Here is a 15614-nt window from a genome sequence, read left to right as displayed (position 1 = left end):
GGACTATTCTAGCAGATGCTTGGGTTTTGACACCCCAATTGTAACAGAAACAGGAGGGAGGCTCAGGAGCTTACAGAATGGCTCACACTTTTAGAACTGACTGTGGAATTTTCAGGTCAGTGTGTCAAAATATGAGAAGGTGGATTTTTTAATGCTTTTGTTCAAGATGTTTGGTTGTTGAGGTAGAACAGTTGGTTAAAGGTTGCTTAATAGTGGACTACTCTAGCAAGTAAGGTCAATTAATTCTAGTGTAGTTCATAGACGAGTTATGTTAATATTGGTGGTCATTTGATCCCCTTGTGAAAATGCAGGACTAGGTGATGTTCCTTAGGTAATTTGTGATCTGAGAACAACCATGGGTTCATTGTCTTGGCCGGTTAGCTCAGCTGGTTAGAGCATGGTGCTAATAACGCCAAGGTCGCGGGTACGGGCCATTGCCACAGTTTTCAATGTTAGCAAGAAAGCTGGTGCTCCTGCCCTAAACTGCAGTTGAAAACATGTTTTTGCTCCCTAAGAGGAGGGCTATAACAATAGACAGCAATAGACAGCACCCAGCGTCTGGCTGTGTGGTCACACTGGAGAATGCGGGCATCGATCCCGCTACCTCTCGCATGCTAAGCGAGCGCTCTACCACTTGAGCTAATTCCCCTTAGCACGCTAGCTCAGTGGGTTGTAAAATTTTTTATTCTGTGCATTAGACAAGCAGTGCATTAGACAAGGTTAACAGTGCTCTTCAAGAGCGGATCATGCAACTTTCATACTCAAGTGTGAGACTAAGATTACATGTTCACTCAAATTTGAGTCCTACAAATGACCTCATCTAACTGCATGCCCTTCAACCCCCTCTTCAGTTGCAGCAATTTGATGTTTGGTTGTTGTGGTAGAACCGTTGGTTAAAGGTTGCTTAACAGTGGTCTATTCTAGTAGATGCTTGGGTTTTGACACCCCAATTGTAAAAGAAACAGGAGGGAGGCTCAGAAGCTTACAGCATGGTTCACACTTTTAGAACTGACTGTGGAATTTTCATGTCAGTGTGTCAAAATATGAGAAGGTGGAATTTTAAATGCTTTTGTTTATAATGTTTGGTTGTTGAGGTAGAACAGTTGGTTAAAGGTTGCTTAATAGTGGACTATTCTAGCAGATGCTTGGGTTTTGACACCCCAATTGTAACAAAACAGTAGGGAAGCTCAGGAGCTTACAGAATGGCTCACACTTTTAGAACTGACTGTGGAATTTTCAGGTCAGTGTGTCAAAATATGAGAAGGTGGATTTTTTAATGCTTTTGTTCAAGATGTTTGGTTGTTGAGGTAGAACAGTTGGTTAAAGGTTGCTTAATAGTGGACTACTCTAGCAAGTAAGGTCAATTAATTCTAGTGTAGTTCATAGACGAGTTATGTTAATATTGGTGGTCATTTGATCCCCTTGTGAAAATGCAGGACTAGGTGATGTTCCTTAGGTAATTTGTGATCTGAGAAAAACCATGGGTTCATTGTCTTGGCCGGTTAGCACAGCTGGTTAGAGCGTGGTGCTAATAACGCCAAGGTCGCAGGTTTGATCCCCGTACGGGCCATTACCACAGTTTTCAATGTTAGCAAGAAAGATGGTGCTCTTGACCTAAACTGCAGTTGAAAACATGTTTTTGCTCCCTAAGAGGAGGGCTATAACCCAGTCACTGCTGGAAACAATAGACAGCACCCAGTGTCTGGCTGTGTGGTCACACTGGAGAATGCGGGCATCGATCCCGCTATCTCTCGCATGCTAAGCGAGCGCTCTACCACTTGAGCTAATTCCCCTTAGCACGCTGGCTCAGTGGGTTGTAAAATCTTTTATTCTGTGCATTAGACAAGCAGTGCATTAGACAAGGTTAACAGTGCTCTTCAAGAGCGGATCATGCAACTTTCATACTCAAGTGTAAGACTAAGATTACATGTTCACTCGAATTTGAGTCCTACAAATGACCTCATCTAACTGCATGCCCTTCAACCCCCTCTTCAGTTGCAGCAATTTGATGTTTGGTTGTTGAGGTAGAACCGTTGGTTAAAGGTTGCTTAACAGTGGTCTATTCTAGCAGATGCTTGGGTTTTGACACCCCAATTGTAACAGAAACAGGAGGGAGGCTCAGGAGCTTACAGAATGGCTCACACTTTTAGAACTGACTGTGGAATTTTCATGTCAGTGTGTCAAAATATGAGAAGGTGGAATTTTAAATGATTTTGTTCATAATGTTTGGTTGTTGAGGTAGAACAGTTGGTTAAAGGTTGCTTAATAGTGGACTATTCTAGCAGATGCTTGGGTTTTGACTCCCCAATTGTAACAAAACAGTAGGGAAGCTCAGGAGCTTACAGAATGGCTCACACTTTTAGAACTGACTGTGAAATTTTCAGGTCAGTGTGTCAAAATATGAGAAGGTGGATTTTTTAATGCTTTTGTTCAAGATGTTTGGTTGTTGAGGTAGAACAGTTGGTTAAAGGTTGCTTAATAGTGGACTACTCTAGCAAGTAAGGTCAATTAATTCTAGTGTAGTTCATAGACGAGTTATGTTAATATTGGTGGTCATTTGATCCCCTTGTGAAAATGCAGGACTAGGTGATGTTCCTTAGGTAATTTGTGATCTGAGAAAAAACATGGGTTCATTGTCTTGGCCGGTTAGCTCAGCTGGTTAGAGCATGGTGCTAATAACGCCAAGGTCGCGGGTACGGGCCATTGCCACAGTTTTCAATGTTAGCAAGAAAGATGGTGCTCTTGACCTAAACTGCAGTTGAAAACATATTTTTGCTCCCTAAGAGGAGGGCTATAACCCAGTCACTGCTGGAAACAATAGACAGCACCTAGCGTTTGGCTGTGTGGTCACACTGGAGAATGCGGGCATCGATCCCGCTACCTCTCGCATGCTAAGCGAGCGCTCTACCACTTGAGCTAATTCCCCTTAGCACGCTGGCTCAGTGGGTTGTAAAATTTTTTATTCTGTGCATTAGACAAACAGTGCATTAGACAAGGTTAACAGTGCTCTTCAAGAGCGGATCATGCAACTTTCATACTCAAGTGTAAGACTAAGATTACATGTTCACTCAAATTTGAGTCCTACAAATGACCTCATCTAACTGCATGCCCTTCAACCCCCTCTTCAGTTGCAGCAATTTGATGTTTGGTTGTTGAGGTAGAACCGTTGGTTAAAGGTTGCTTAACAGTGGTCTATTCTAGCAGATGCTTGGGTTTTGACACCCCAATTGTAAAAGAAACAGGAGGGAGGCTCAGAAGCTTACAGCATGGTTCACACTTTTAGAACTGACTGTGGAATTTTCATGTCAGTGTGTCAAAATATGAGAAGGTGGAATTTTAAATGCTTTTGTTCATAATGTTTGGTTGTTGAGGTAGAACAGTTGGTTAAAGGTTGCTTAATAGTGGACTATTATAGCAGATGCTTGGGTTTTGACTCCCCAATTGTAACAAAACAGTAGGGAAGCTCAGGAGCTTACAGAATGGCTCACACTTTTAGAACTGACTGTGGAATTTTCATGTCAGTGTGTCAAAATATGAGAAGGTGGATTTTTTATGCTTTTGTTCAAGATGTTTGGTTGTTGAGGTAGAACAGTTGGTTAAAGGTTGCTTAATAGTGGACTACTCTAGCAAGTAAGGTCAATTAATTCTAGTGTAGTTCATAGACGAGTTATGTTAATATTGGTGGTCATTTGATCCCCTTGTGAAAATGCAGGACTAGGTGATGTTCCTTAGGTAATTTGTGATCTGAGAAAAAACATGGGTTCATTGTCTTGGCCGGTTAGCACAGCAGGTTAGAGCGTGGTGCTAATAACGCCAAGGTCGCAGGTTCGATCCCCGTACGGGCCATTACCACAGTTTTCAATGTTAGCAAGAAAGATGGTGCTCTTGACCTAAACTGCAGTTGAAAACATGTTTTTGCTCCCTAAGAGGAGGGCTATAACCCAGTCACTGCTGGAAACAATAGACAGCACCCAGTGTCTGGCTGTGTGGTCACACTGGAGAATGCGGGCATCGATCCCGCTATCTCTCGCATGCTAAGCGAGCGCTCTACCACTTGAGCTAATTCCCCTTAGCACGCTGGCTCAGTGGGTTGTAAAATCTTTTATTCTGTGCATTAGACAAGCAGTGCATTAGACAAGGTTAACAGTGCTCTTCAAGAGCGGATCATGCAACTTTCATACTCAAGTGTAAGACTAAGATTACATGTTCACTCGAATTTGAGTCCTACAAATGACCTCATCTAACTGCATGCCCTTCAACCCCCTCTTCAGTTGCAGCAATTTGATGTTTGGTTGTTGAGGTAGAACCGTTGGTTAAAGGTTGCTTAACAGTGGTCTATTCTAGCAGATGCTTGGGTTTTGACACCCCAATTGTAACAGAAACAGGAGGGAGGCTCAGGAGCTTACAGAATGGCTCACACTTTTAGAACTGACTGTGGAATTTTCATGTCAGTGTGTCAAAATATGAGAAGGTGGATTTTTTATGCTTTTGTTCAAGATGTTTGGTTGTTGAGGTAGAACAGTTGGTTAAAGGTTGCTTAATAGTGGACTATTATAGCAGATGCTTGGGTTTTGACTCCCCAATTGTAACAAAACAGTAGGGAAGCTCAGGAGCTTACAGAATGGCTCACACTTTTAGAACTGACTGTGGAATTTTCATGTCAGTGTGTCAAAATATGAGAAGGTGGATTTTTTATGCTTTTGTTCAAGATGTTTGGTTGTTGAGGTAGAACAGTTGGTTAAAGGTTGCTTAATAGTGGACTACTCTAGCAAGTAAGGTCAATTAATTCTAGTGTAGTTCATAGACGAGTTATGTTAATATTGGTGGTCATTTGATCCCCTTGTGAAAATGCAGGACTAGGTGATGTTCCTTAGGTAATTTGTGATCTGAGAAAAACCATGGGTTCATTGTCTTGGCCGGTTAGCACAGCAGGTTAGAGCGTGGTGCTAATAACGCCAAGGTCGCAGGTTCGATCCCCGTACGGGCCATTACCACAGTTTTCAATGTTAGCAAGAAAGATGGTGCTCTTGACCTAAACTGCAGTTGAAAACATGTTTTTGCTCCCTAAGCGGAGGGCTATAACCCAGTCACTGCTGGAAACAATGGACAGCACCCAGCATCTGGCTGGAGAATGCGGGCATCGATCCCGCTACCTCTAGCATGCTAAGCGAGCGCTCTACCACTTGAGCTAACTCCCCTTAGCACGCTGGCTCAGTGGGTTGTAAAATCTTTTATTCTGTGCATTAGACAAGCAGTGCATTAGACAAGGTCAACAGTGCTCTTCAAGAGCGGATCATGCAACTTTCATCCTCAAGTGTAAGACTAAGATTACATGTTCACTCGAATTTGAGTCCTACAAATGACCTCATCTAACTGCATGCCCTTCAACCCCCTCTTCAGTTGCAGCAATTTGATGTTTGGTTGTTGAGGTAGAACCGTTGGTTAAAGGTTGCTTAACAGTGGTCTATTCTAGCAGATGCTTGGGTTTTGACACCCCAATTGTAACAGAAACAGGAGGGAGGCTCAGGAGCTTACAGAATGGCTCACACTTTTAGAACTGACTGTGGAAATTTCATGTCAGTGTGTCAAAATATGAGAAGGTGGAATTTTTAATGATTTTGTTCATAATGTTTGGTTGTTGAGGTAGAACAGTTGGTTAAAGGTTGCTTAATAGTGGACTATTCTAGCAGATGCTTGGGTTTTAACACCCCAATTGTAACAGCAACAGTAGGTAAGCTCAGGAGCTTACAGCATGGCTCACACTTTTAGAACTGACTGTGGAATTTTCATGTCAGTGTGTCAAAATATGAGAAGGTGGATTTTTTAATGCTTTTGTTCAAGATGTTTGGTTGTTGAGTTAGAACAGTTGGTTAAAGGTTGCTTAATAGTGGACTACTCTAGCAAGTAAGGTCAATTACTTCTAGTGCAGTTCATAGACTAGTTATGTTAATATTGGTGGTCATTTGATCCCCTTGTGAAAATGCAGGACTAGGTGATGTTCCTTAGGTAATTTGTGATCTGAGAAAAACCATGGGTTTATTGTCTTGGCCGGTTAGCTCAGCTGGTTAGAGCGTGGTGCTAATAACGCCAAGGTCGCAGGTTCGATCCCCGTACGGGCCATTACCACAGTTTTCAATGTTAGCAAGAAAGATGGTGCTCTTGACCTAAACTGCAGTTGAAAACATGTTTTTGCTCCCTAAGAGGAGGGCTATAACCCAGTCACTGCTGGAAACAATAGACAGCACCCAGCGTCTGGCTGTGTGGTCACACTGGAGAATGCGGGCATCGATCCCGCTACCTCTCGCATGCTAAGCGAGCGCTCTACCACTTGAGCTAATTCCCCTTAGCACGCTGGCTCAGTGGGTTGTAAAATCTTTTATTCTGTGCATTAGACAAGCAGTGCATTAGACAAGGTTAACAGTGCTCTTCAAGAGCGGATCATGCAACTTTCATACTCAAGTGTAAGACTAAGATTACATGTTCACTCGAATTTGAGTCCTACAAATGACCTCATCTAACTGCATGCCCTTCAACCCCCTCTTCAGTTGCAGCAATTTGATGTTTGGTTGTTGAGGTAGAACCGTTGGTTAAAGGTTGCTTAACAGTGGACTATTCTAGCAGATGCTTGGGTTTTGACACCCCAATTGTAACAGAAACAGGAGGGAGGCTCAGGAGCTTACAGAATGGCTCACACTTTTAGAACTGACTGTGGAATTTTCAGGTCAGTGTGTCAAAATATGAGAAGGTGGATTTTTTAATGCTTTTGTTCAAGATGTTTGGTTGTTGAGGTAGAACAGTTGGTTAAAGGTTGCTTAATAGTGGACTACTCTAGCAAGTAAGGTCAATTAATTCTAGTGTAGTTCATAGACGAGTTATGTTAATATTGGTGGTCATTTGATCCCCTTGTGAAAATGCAGGACTAGGTGATGTTCCTTAGGTAATTTGTGATCTGAGAACAACCATGGGTTCATTGTCTTGGCCGGTTAGCTCAGCTGGTTAGAGCGTGGTGCTAATAACGCCAAGGTCGCGGGTACGGGCCATTGCCACAGTTTTCAATGTTAGCAAGAAAGCTGGTGCTCCTGCCCTAAACTGCAGTTGAAAACATGTTTTTGCTCCCTAAGAGGAGGGCTATAACAATAGACAGCAATAGACAGCACCCAGCGTCTGGCTGTGTGGTCACACTGGAGAATGCGGGCATCGATCCCGCTACCTCTCGCATGCTAAGCGAGCGCTCTACCACTTGAGCTAATTCCCCTTAGCACGCTAGCTCAGTGGGTTGTAAAATTTTTTATTCTGTGCATTAGACAAGCAGTGCATTAGACAAGGTTAACAGTGCTCTTCAAGAGCGGATCATGCAACTTTCATACTCAAGTGTGAGACTAAGATTACATGTTCACTCAAATTTGAGTCCTACAAATGACCTCATATAACTGCATGCCCTTCAACCCCCTCTTCAGTTGCAGCAATTTGATGTTTGGTTGTTGTGGTAGAACCGTTGGTTAAAGGTTGCTTAACAGTGGTCTATTCTAGCAGATGCTTGGGTTTTGACACCCCAATTGTAAAAGAAACAGGAGGGAGGCTCAGAAGCTTACAGCATGGTTCACACTTTTAGAACTGACTGTGGAATTTTCATGTCAGTGTGTCAAAATATGAGAAGGTGGAATTTTAAATGCTTTTGTTTATAATGTTTGGTTGTTGAGGTAGAACAGTTGGTTAAAGGTTGCTTAATAGTGGACTATTCTAGCAGATGCTTGGGTTTTGACACCCCAATTGTAACAAAACAGTAGGGAAGCTCAGGAGCTTACAGAATGGCTCACACTTTTAGAACTGACTGTGGAATTTTCATGTCAGTGTGTCAAAATATGAGAAGGTGGATTTTTTAATGCTTTTGTTCAAGATGTTTGGTTGTTGAGGTAGAACAGTTGGTTAAAGGTTGCTTAATAGTGGACTACTCTAGCAAGTAAGGTCAATTAATTCTAGTGTAGTTCATAGACGAGTTATGTTAATATTGGTGGTCATTTGATCCCCTTGTGAAAATGCAGGACTAGGTGATGTTCCTTAGGTAATTTGTGATCTGAGAAAAACCATGGGTTCATTGTCTTGGCCGGTTAGCACAGCTGGTTAGAGCGTGGTGCTAATAACGCCAAGGTCGCAGGTTTGATCCCCGTACGGGCCATTACCACAGTTTTCAATGTTAGCAAGAAAGATGGTGCTCTTGACCTAAACTGCAGTTGAAAACATGTTTTTGCTCCCTAAGAGGAGGGCTATAACCCAGTCACTGCTGGAAACAATAGACAGCACCCAGTGTCTGGCTGTGTGGTCACACTGGAGAATGCGGGCATCGATCCCGCTATCTCTCGCATGCTAAGCGAGCGCTCTACCACTTGAGCTAATTCCCCTTAGCACGCTGGCTCAGTGGGTTGTAAAATCTTTTATTCTGTGCATTAGACAAGCAGTGCATTAGACAAGGTTAACAGTGCTCTTCAAGAGCGGATCATGCAACTTTCATACTCAAGTGTAAGACTAAGATTACATGTTCACTCGAATTTGAGTCCTACAAATGACCTCATCTAACTGCATGCCCTTCAACCCCCTCTTCAGTTGCAGCAATTTGATGTTTGGTTGTTGAGGTAGAACCGTTGGTTAAAGGTTGCTTAACAGTGGTCTATTCTAGCAGATGCTTGGGTTTTGACACCCCAATTGTAACAGAAACAGGAGGGAGGCTCAGGAGCTTACAGAATGGCTCACACTTTTAGAACTGACTGTGGAATTTTCATGTCAGTGTGTCAAAATATGAGAAGGTGGAATTTTAAATGATTTTGTTCATAATGTTTGGTTGTTGAGGTAGAACAGTTGGTTAAAGGTTGCTTAATAGTGGACTATTCTAGCAGATGCTTGGGTTTTGACTCCCCAATTGTAACAAAACAGTAGGGAAGCTCAGGAGCTTACAGAATGGCTCACACTTTTAGAACTGACTGTGAAATTTTCAGGTCAGTGTGTCAAAATATGAGAAGGTGGATTTTTTAATGCTTTTGTTCAAGATGTTTGGTTGTTGAGGTAGAACAGTTGGTTAAAGGTTGCTTAATAGTGGACTACTCTAGCAAGTAAGGTCAATTAATTCTAGTGTAGTTCATAGACGAGTTATGTTAATATTGGTGGTCATTTGATCCCCTTGTGAAAATGCAGGACTAGGTGATGTTCCTTAGGTAATTTGTGATCTGAGAAAAAACATGGGTTCATTGTCTTGGCCGGTTAGCTCAGCTGGTTAGAGCGTGGTGCTAATAACGCCAAGGTCGCGGGTACGGGCCATTGCCACAGTTTTCAATGTTAGCAAGAAAGATGGTGCTCCTGCCCTAAACTGCAGTTGAAAACATGTTTTTGCTCCCTAAGAGGAGGGCTATAACCCAGTCACTGCTGGAAACAATAGACAGCACCCAGCGTCTGGCTGTGTGGTCACACTGGAGAATGCGGGCATCGATCCCGCTACCTCTCGCATGCTAAGCGAGCGCTGTACCACTTGAGCTAATTCCCCTTAGCACGCTGGCTCAGTGGGTTGTAAATTTTTTTATTCTGTGCATTAGACAAGCAGTGCATTAGACAAGGTTAACAGTGCTCTTCAAGAGCGGATCATGCAACTTTCATACTCAAGTGTAAGACTAACATTTCATGTTCACTCAAATTTGAGTCCTACAAATGACCTCATCTAACTGCATGCCCTTCAACCCCCTCTTCAGTTGCAGCAATTTGATGTTTGGTTGTTGAGGTAGAACCGTTGGTTAAAGGTTGCTTAACAGTGGTCTATTCTAGCAGATGCTTGGGTTTTGACACCCCAATTGTAACAAAACAGTAGGGAAGCTCAGAAGCTTACAGAATGGCTCACACTTTTAGAACTGACTGTGGAATTTTCATGTCAGTGTGTCAAAATATGAGAAGGTGGATTTTTTATGCTTTTGTTCAAGATGTTTGGTTGTTGAGGTAGAACAGTTGGTTAAAGGTTGCTTAATAGTGGACTACTCTAGCAAGTAAGGTCAATTAATTCTAGTGTAGTTCATAGACGAGTTATGTTAATATTGGTGGTCATTTGATCCCCTTGTGAAAATGCAGGACTAGGTGATGTTCCTTAGGTAATTTGTGATCTAAGAAAAACCATGGGTTCATTGTCTTGGCCGGTTAGCACAGCTGGTTAGAGCGTGGTGCTAATAACGCCAAGGTCGCAGGTTCGATCCCCGTACGGGCCATTACCACAGTTTTCAATGTTAGCAAGAAAGATGGTGCTCTTGACCTAAACTGCAGTTGAAAACATATTTTTGCTCCCTAAGAGGAGGGCTATAACCCAGTCACTGCTGGAAACAATAGACAGCACCTAGCGTTTGGCTGTGTGGTCACACTGGAGAATGCGGGCATCGATCCCGCTACCTCTCGCATGCTAAGCGAGCGCTCTACCACTTGAGCTAATTCCCCTTAGCACGCTGGCTCAGTGGGTTGTAAAATTTTTTATTCTGTGCATTAGACAAACAGTGCATTAGACAAGGTTAACAGTGCTCTTCAAGAGCGGATCATGCAACTTTCATACTCAAGTGTAAGACTAAGATTACATGTTCACTCAAATTTGAGTCCTACAAATGACCTCATCTAACTGCATGCCCTTCAACCCCCTCTTCAGTTGCAGCAATTTGATGTTTGGTTGTTGAGGTAGAACCGTTGGTTAAAGGTTGCTTAACAGTGGTCTATTCTAGCAGATGCTTGGGTTTTGACACCCCAATTGTAAAAGAAACAGGAGGGAGGCTCAGAAGCTTACAGCATGGTTCACACTTTTAGAACTGACTGTGGAATTTTCATGTCAGTGTGTCAAAATATGAGAAGGTGGAATTTTAAATGCTTTTGTTCATAATGTTTGGTTGTTGAGGTAGAACAGTTGGTTAAAGGTTGCTTAATAGTGGACTATTATAGCAGATGCTTGGGTTTTGACTCCCCAATTGTAACAAAACAGTAGGGAAGCTCAGGAGCTTACAGAATGGCTCACACTTTTAGAACTGACTGTGGAATTTTCATGTCAGTGTGTCAAAATATGAGAAGGTGGATTTTTTATGCTTTTGTTCAAGATGTTTGGTTGTTGAGGTAGAACAGTTGGTTAAAGGTTGCTTAATAGTGGACTACTCTAGCAAGTAAGGTCAATTAATTCTAGTGTAGTTCATAGACGAGTTATGTTAATATTGGTGGTCATTTGATCCCCTTGTGAAAATGCAGGACTAGGTGATGTTCCTTAGGTAATTTGTGATCTGAGAAAAACCATGGGTTCATTGTCTTGGCCGGTTAGCACAGCAGGTTAGAGCGTGGTGCTAATAACGCCAAGGTCGCAGGTTCGATCCCCGTACGGGCCATTACCACAGTTTTCAATGTTAGCAAGAAAGATGGTGCTCTTGACCTAAACTGCAGTTGAAAACATGTTTTTGCTCCCTAAGAGGAGGGCTATAACCCAGTCACTGCTGGAAACAATAGACAGCACCCAGCGTCTGGCTGTGTGGTCACACTGGAGAATGCGGGCATCGATCCCGCTACCTCTCGCATGCTAAGCGAGCGCTCTACCACTTGAGCTAATTCCCCTTAGCACGCTGGCTCAGTGGGTTGTAAAATTTTTTATTCTGTGCATTAGACAAGCAGTGCATTAGACAAGGTTAACAGTGCTCTTCAAGAGCGGATCATGCAACTTTCATACTCAAGTGTAAGACTAAGATTACATGTTCACTCAAATTTGAGTCCTACAAATGACCTCATCTAACTGCATGCCCTTCAACCCCCTCTTCAGTTGCAGCAATTTGATGTTTGGTTGTTGAGGTAGAACCGTTGGTTAAAGGTTGCTTAACAGTGGTCTATTCTAGCAGATGCTTGGGTTTTGACACCCCAATTGTAAAAGAAACAGGAGGGAGGCTCAGAAGCTTACAGCATGGTTCACACTTTTAGAACTGACTGTGGAATTTTCATGTCAGTGTGTCAAAATATGAGAAGGTGGAATTTTAAATGCTTTTGTTCATAATGTTTGGTTGTTGAGGTAGAACAGTTGGTTAAAGGTTGCTTAATAGTGGACTATTATAGCAGATGCTTGGGTTTTGACTCCCCAATTGTAACAAAACAGTAAGGAAGCTCAGGAGCTTACAGAATGGCTCACACTTTTAGAACTGACTGTGGAATTTTCAGGTCAGTGTGTCAAAATATGAGAAGGTGGATTTTTTAATGCTTTTGTTCAAGATGTTTGGTTGGTGAGGTAGAACAGTTGGTTAAAGGTTGCTTAATAGTGGACTACTCTAGCAAGTAAGGTCAATTAATTCTAGTGTAGTTCATAGACGAGTTATGTTAATATTGGTGGTCATTTGATCCCCTTGTGAAAATGCAGGACTAGGTGATGTTCCTTAGGTAATTTGTGATCTGAGAAAAACCATGGGTTCATTGTCTTGGCCGGTTAGCACAGCTGGTTAGAGCGTGGTGCTAATAACGCCAAGGTCGCGGGTACGGGCCATTGCCACAGTTTTCAATGTTAGCAAGAAAGATGGTGCTCCTGCCCTAAACTGCAGTTGAAAACATGTTTTTGCTCCCTAAGAGGAGGGCTATAACCCAGTCACTGCTGGAAACAATAGACAGCACCCAGCGTCTGGCTGTGTGGTCACACTGGAGAATGCGGGCATCGATCCCGCTACCTCTCGCATGCTAAGCGAGCGCTGTACCACTTGAGCTAATTCCCCTTAGCACGCTGGCTCAGTGGGTTGTAAAATTTTTTATTCTGTGCATTAGACAAGCAGTGCATTAGACAAGGTTAACAGTGCTCTTCAAGAGCGGATCATGCAACTTTCATACTCAAGTGTAAGACTAACATTTCATGTTCACTCAAATTTGAGTCCTACAAATGACCTCATCTAACTGCATGCCCTTCAACCCCCTCTTCAGTTGCAGCAATTTGATGTTTGGTTGTTGAGGTAGAACCGTTGGTTAAAGGTTGCTTAACAGTGGTCTATTCTAGCAGATGCTTGGGTTTTGACACCCCAATTGTAACAAAACAGTAGGGAAGCTCAGAAGCTTACAGAATGGCTCACACTTTTAGAACTGACTGTGGAATTTTCATGTCAGTGTGTCAAAATATGAGAAGGTGGATTTTTTATGCTTTTGTTCAAGATGTTTGGTTGTTGAGGTAGAACAGTTGGTTAAAGGTTGCTTAATAGTGGACTACTCTAGCAAGTAAGGTCAATTAATTCTAGTGTAGTTCATAGACGAGTTATGTTAATATTGGTGGTCATTTGATCCCCTTGTGAAAATGCAGGACTAGGTGATGTTCCTTAGGTAATTTGTGATCTAAGAAAAACCATGGGTTCATTGTCTTGGCCGGTTAGCACAGCTGGTTAGAGCGTGGTGCTAATAACGCCAAGGTCGCAGGTTCGATCCCCGTACGGGCCATTACCACAGTTTTCAATGTTAGCAAGAAAGATGGTGCTCTTGACCTAAACTGCAGTTGAAAACATATTTTTGCTCCCTAAGAGGAGGGCTATAACCCAGTCACTGCTGGAAACAATAGACAGCACCTAGCGTGTGTGTGGTCACACTGGAGAATGCGGGCATCGATCCCGCTACCTCTCGCATGCTAAGCGAGCGCTCTACCACTTGAGCTAATTCCCCTTAGCACGCTGGCTCAGTGGGTTGTAAAATTTTTTATTCTGTGCATTAGACAAGCAGTGCATTAGACAAGGTTAACAGTGCTCTTCAAGAGCGGATCATGCAACTTTCATACTCAAGTGTAAGACTAACATTACATGTTTACTCAAATTTGAGTCCTACAAATGACCTCATCTAACTGCACGCCCTTCAACCCCCTCTTCAGTTGCAGCAATTTGATGTTTGGTTGTTGAGGTAGAACCGTTGGTTAAAGGTTGCTTAACAGTGGTCTATTCTAGCAGATGCTTGGGTTTTGACACCCCAATTGTAAAAGAAACAGGAGGGAGGCTCAGGAGCTTACAGCATGGTTCACACTTTTAGAACTGACTGTGGAATTTTCATGTCAGTGTGTCAAAATATGAGAAGGTGGAATTTTAAATGCTTTTGTTCATAATGTTTAGTTGTTGAGGTAGAACAGTTGGTTAAAGGTTGCTTAATAGTGGACTACTCTAGCAAGTAAGGTCAATTAATTCTAGTGTAGTTCATAGACGAGTTATGTTAATATTGGTGGTCATTTGATCCCCTTGTGAAAATGCAGGACTAGGTGATGTTCCTTAGGTAATTTGTGATCTGAGAAAAACCATGGGTTCATTGTCTTGGCCGGTTAGCACAGCTGGTTAGAGCGTGGTGCTAATAACGCCAAGGTCGCAGGTTCGATCCCCGTACGGGCCATTACCACAGTTTTCAATGTTAGCAAGAAAGATGGTGCTCTTGACCTAAACTGCAGTTGAAAACATGTTTTTGCTCCCTAAGAGGAGGGCTATAACCCAGTCACTGCTGGAAACAATAGACAGCACCCAGCGTCTGGCTGTGTGGTCACACTGGAGAATGCGGGCATCGATCCCGCTACCTCTCGCATGCTAAGCGAGCGCTCTACCACTTGAGCTAATTCCCCTTAGCACGCTGGCTCAGTGGGTTGTAAAATCTTTTATTCTGTGCATTAGACAAGCAGTGCATTAGACAAGGTTAACAGTGCTCTTCAAGAGCGGATCATGCAACTTTCATACTCAAGTGTAAGACTAAGATTACATGTTCACTCGAATTTGAGTCCTACAAATGACCTCATCTAACTGCATGCCCTTCAACCCCCTCTTCAGTTGCAGCAATTTGATGTTTGGTTGTTGAGGTAGAACCGTTGGTTAAAGGTTGCTTAACAGTGGACTATTCTAGCAGATGCTTGGGTTTTGACACCCCAATTGTAACAGAAACAGGAGGGAGGCTCAGGAGCTTACAGAATGGCTCACACTTTTAGAACTGACTGTGGAATTTTCAGGTCAGTGTGTCAAAATATGAGAAGGTGGATTTTTTAATGCTTTTGTTCAAGATGTTTGGTTGTTGAGGTAGAACAGTTGGTTAAAGGTTGCTTAATAGTGGACTACTCTAGCAAGTAAGGTCAATTAATTCTAGTGTAGTTCATAGACGAGTTATGTTAATATTGGTGGTCATTTGATCCCCTTGTGAAAATGCAGGACTAGGTGATGTTCCTTAGGTAATTTGTGATCTGAGAACAACCATGGGTTCATTGTCTTGGCCGGTTAGCTCAGCTGGTTAGAGCGTGGTGCTAATAACGCCAAGGTCGCGGGTACGGGCCATTGCCACAGTTTTCAATGTTAGCAAGAAAGCTGGTGCTCCTGCCCTAAACTGCAGTTGAAAACATGTTTTTGCTCCCTAAGAGGAGGGCTATAACAATAGACAGCAATAGACAGCACCCAGCGTCTGGCTGTGTGGTCACACTGGAGAATGCGGGCATCGATCCCGCTACCTCTCGCATGCTAAGCGAGCGCTCTACCACTTGAGCTAATTCCCCTTAGCACGCTAGCTCAGTGGGTTGTAAAATTTTTTATTCTGTGCATTAGACAAGCAGTGCATTAGACAAGGTTAACAGTGCTCTTCAAGAGCGGATCATGCAACTTTCA

The 15614-nt window shown here is 42.9% G+C and overlaps 9 non-coding genes across 9 annotated transcripts; all 9 read right to left on the bottom strand.

Moving 5' to 3' along the window:
- Positions 1 to 576: 576 nt before the first annotated feature.
- trnaa-agc (transfer RNA alanine (anticodon AGC)) lies at positions 577 to 649 on the bottom strand. Its single transcript has one exon. It is a non-coding gene; the product is annotated as a tRNA-Ala (tRNA).
- A 2204-nt stretch (positions 650 to 2853) lies between these two features.
- Positions 2854 to 2926, bottom strand: trnaa-agc (transfer RNA alanine (anticodon AGC)). The gene has a single exon. It is a non-coding gene; the product is annotated as a tRNA-Ala (tRNA).
- A 3344-nt stretch (positions 2927 to 6270) lies between these two features.
- Positions 6271 to 6343, bottom strand: trnaa-agc (transfer RNA alanine (anticodon AGC)). The gene has a single exon. It is a non-coding gene; the product is annotated as a tRNA-Ala (tRNA).
- An 839-nt stretch (positions 6344 to 7182) lies between these two features.
- On the bottom strand, positions 7183 to 7255 carry trnaa-agc (transfer RNA alanine (anticodon AGC)). Its single transcript has one exon. It is a non-coding gene; the product is annotated as a tRNA-Ala (tRNA).
- Positions 7256 to 10388: 3133 nt separating this feature from the next.
- Positions 10389 to 10461, bottom strand: trnaa-agc (transfer RNA alanine (anticodon AGC)). Its single transcript has one exon. It is a non-coding gene; the product is annotated as a tRNA-Ala (tRNA).
- Positions 10462 to 11531: 1070 nt separating this feature from the next.
- Positions 11532 to 11604, bottom strand: trnaa-agc (transfer RNA alanine (anticodon AGC)). The gene has a single exon. It is a non-coding gene; the product is annotated as a tRNA-Ala (tRNA).
- A 1985-nt stretch (positions 11605 to 13589) lies between these two features.
- trnaa-agc (transfer RNA alanine (anticodon AGC)) lies at positions 13590 to 13662 on the bottom strand. Its single transcript has one exon. It is a non-coding gene; the product is annotated as a tRNA-Ala (tRNA).
- An 858-nt stretch (positions 13663 to 14520) lies between these two features.
- Positions 14521 to 14593, bottom strand: trnaa-agc (transfer RNA alanine (anticodon AGC)). The gene has a single exon. It is a non-coding gene; the product is annotated as a tRNA-Ala (tRNA).
- Positions 14594 to 15432: 839 nt separating this feature from the next.
- On the bottom strand, positions 15433 to 15505 carry trnaa-agc (transfer RNA alanine (anticodon AGC)). The gene has a single exon. It is a non-coding gene; the product is annotated as a tRNA-Ala (tRNA).
- Between the last annotated feature and the right edge of the window lie 109 nt (positions 15506 to 15614).

Source organism: Clarias gariepinus, unplaced genomic scaffold (genome assembly GCF_024256425.1).
Source record: "Clarias gariepinus isolate MV-2021 ecotype Netherlands unplaced genomic scaffold, CGAR_prim_01v2 scaffold_29, whole genome shotgun sequence".
NCBI classification, from domain to species: domain Eukaryota; kingdom Metazoa; phylum Chordata; class Actinopteri; order Siluriformes; family Clariidae; genus Clarias; species Clarias gariepinus.
This window is presented reverse-complemented; position numbering and strand designations above follow the sequence as displayed.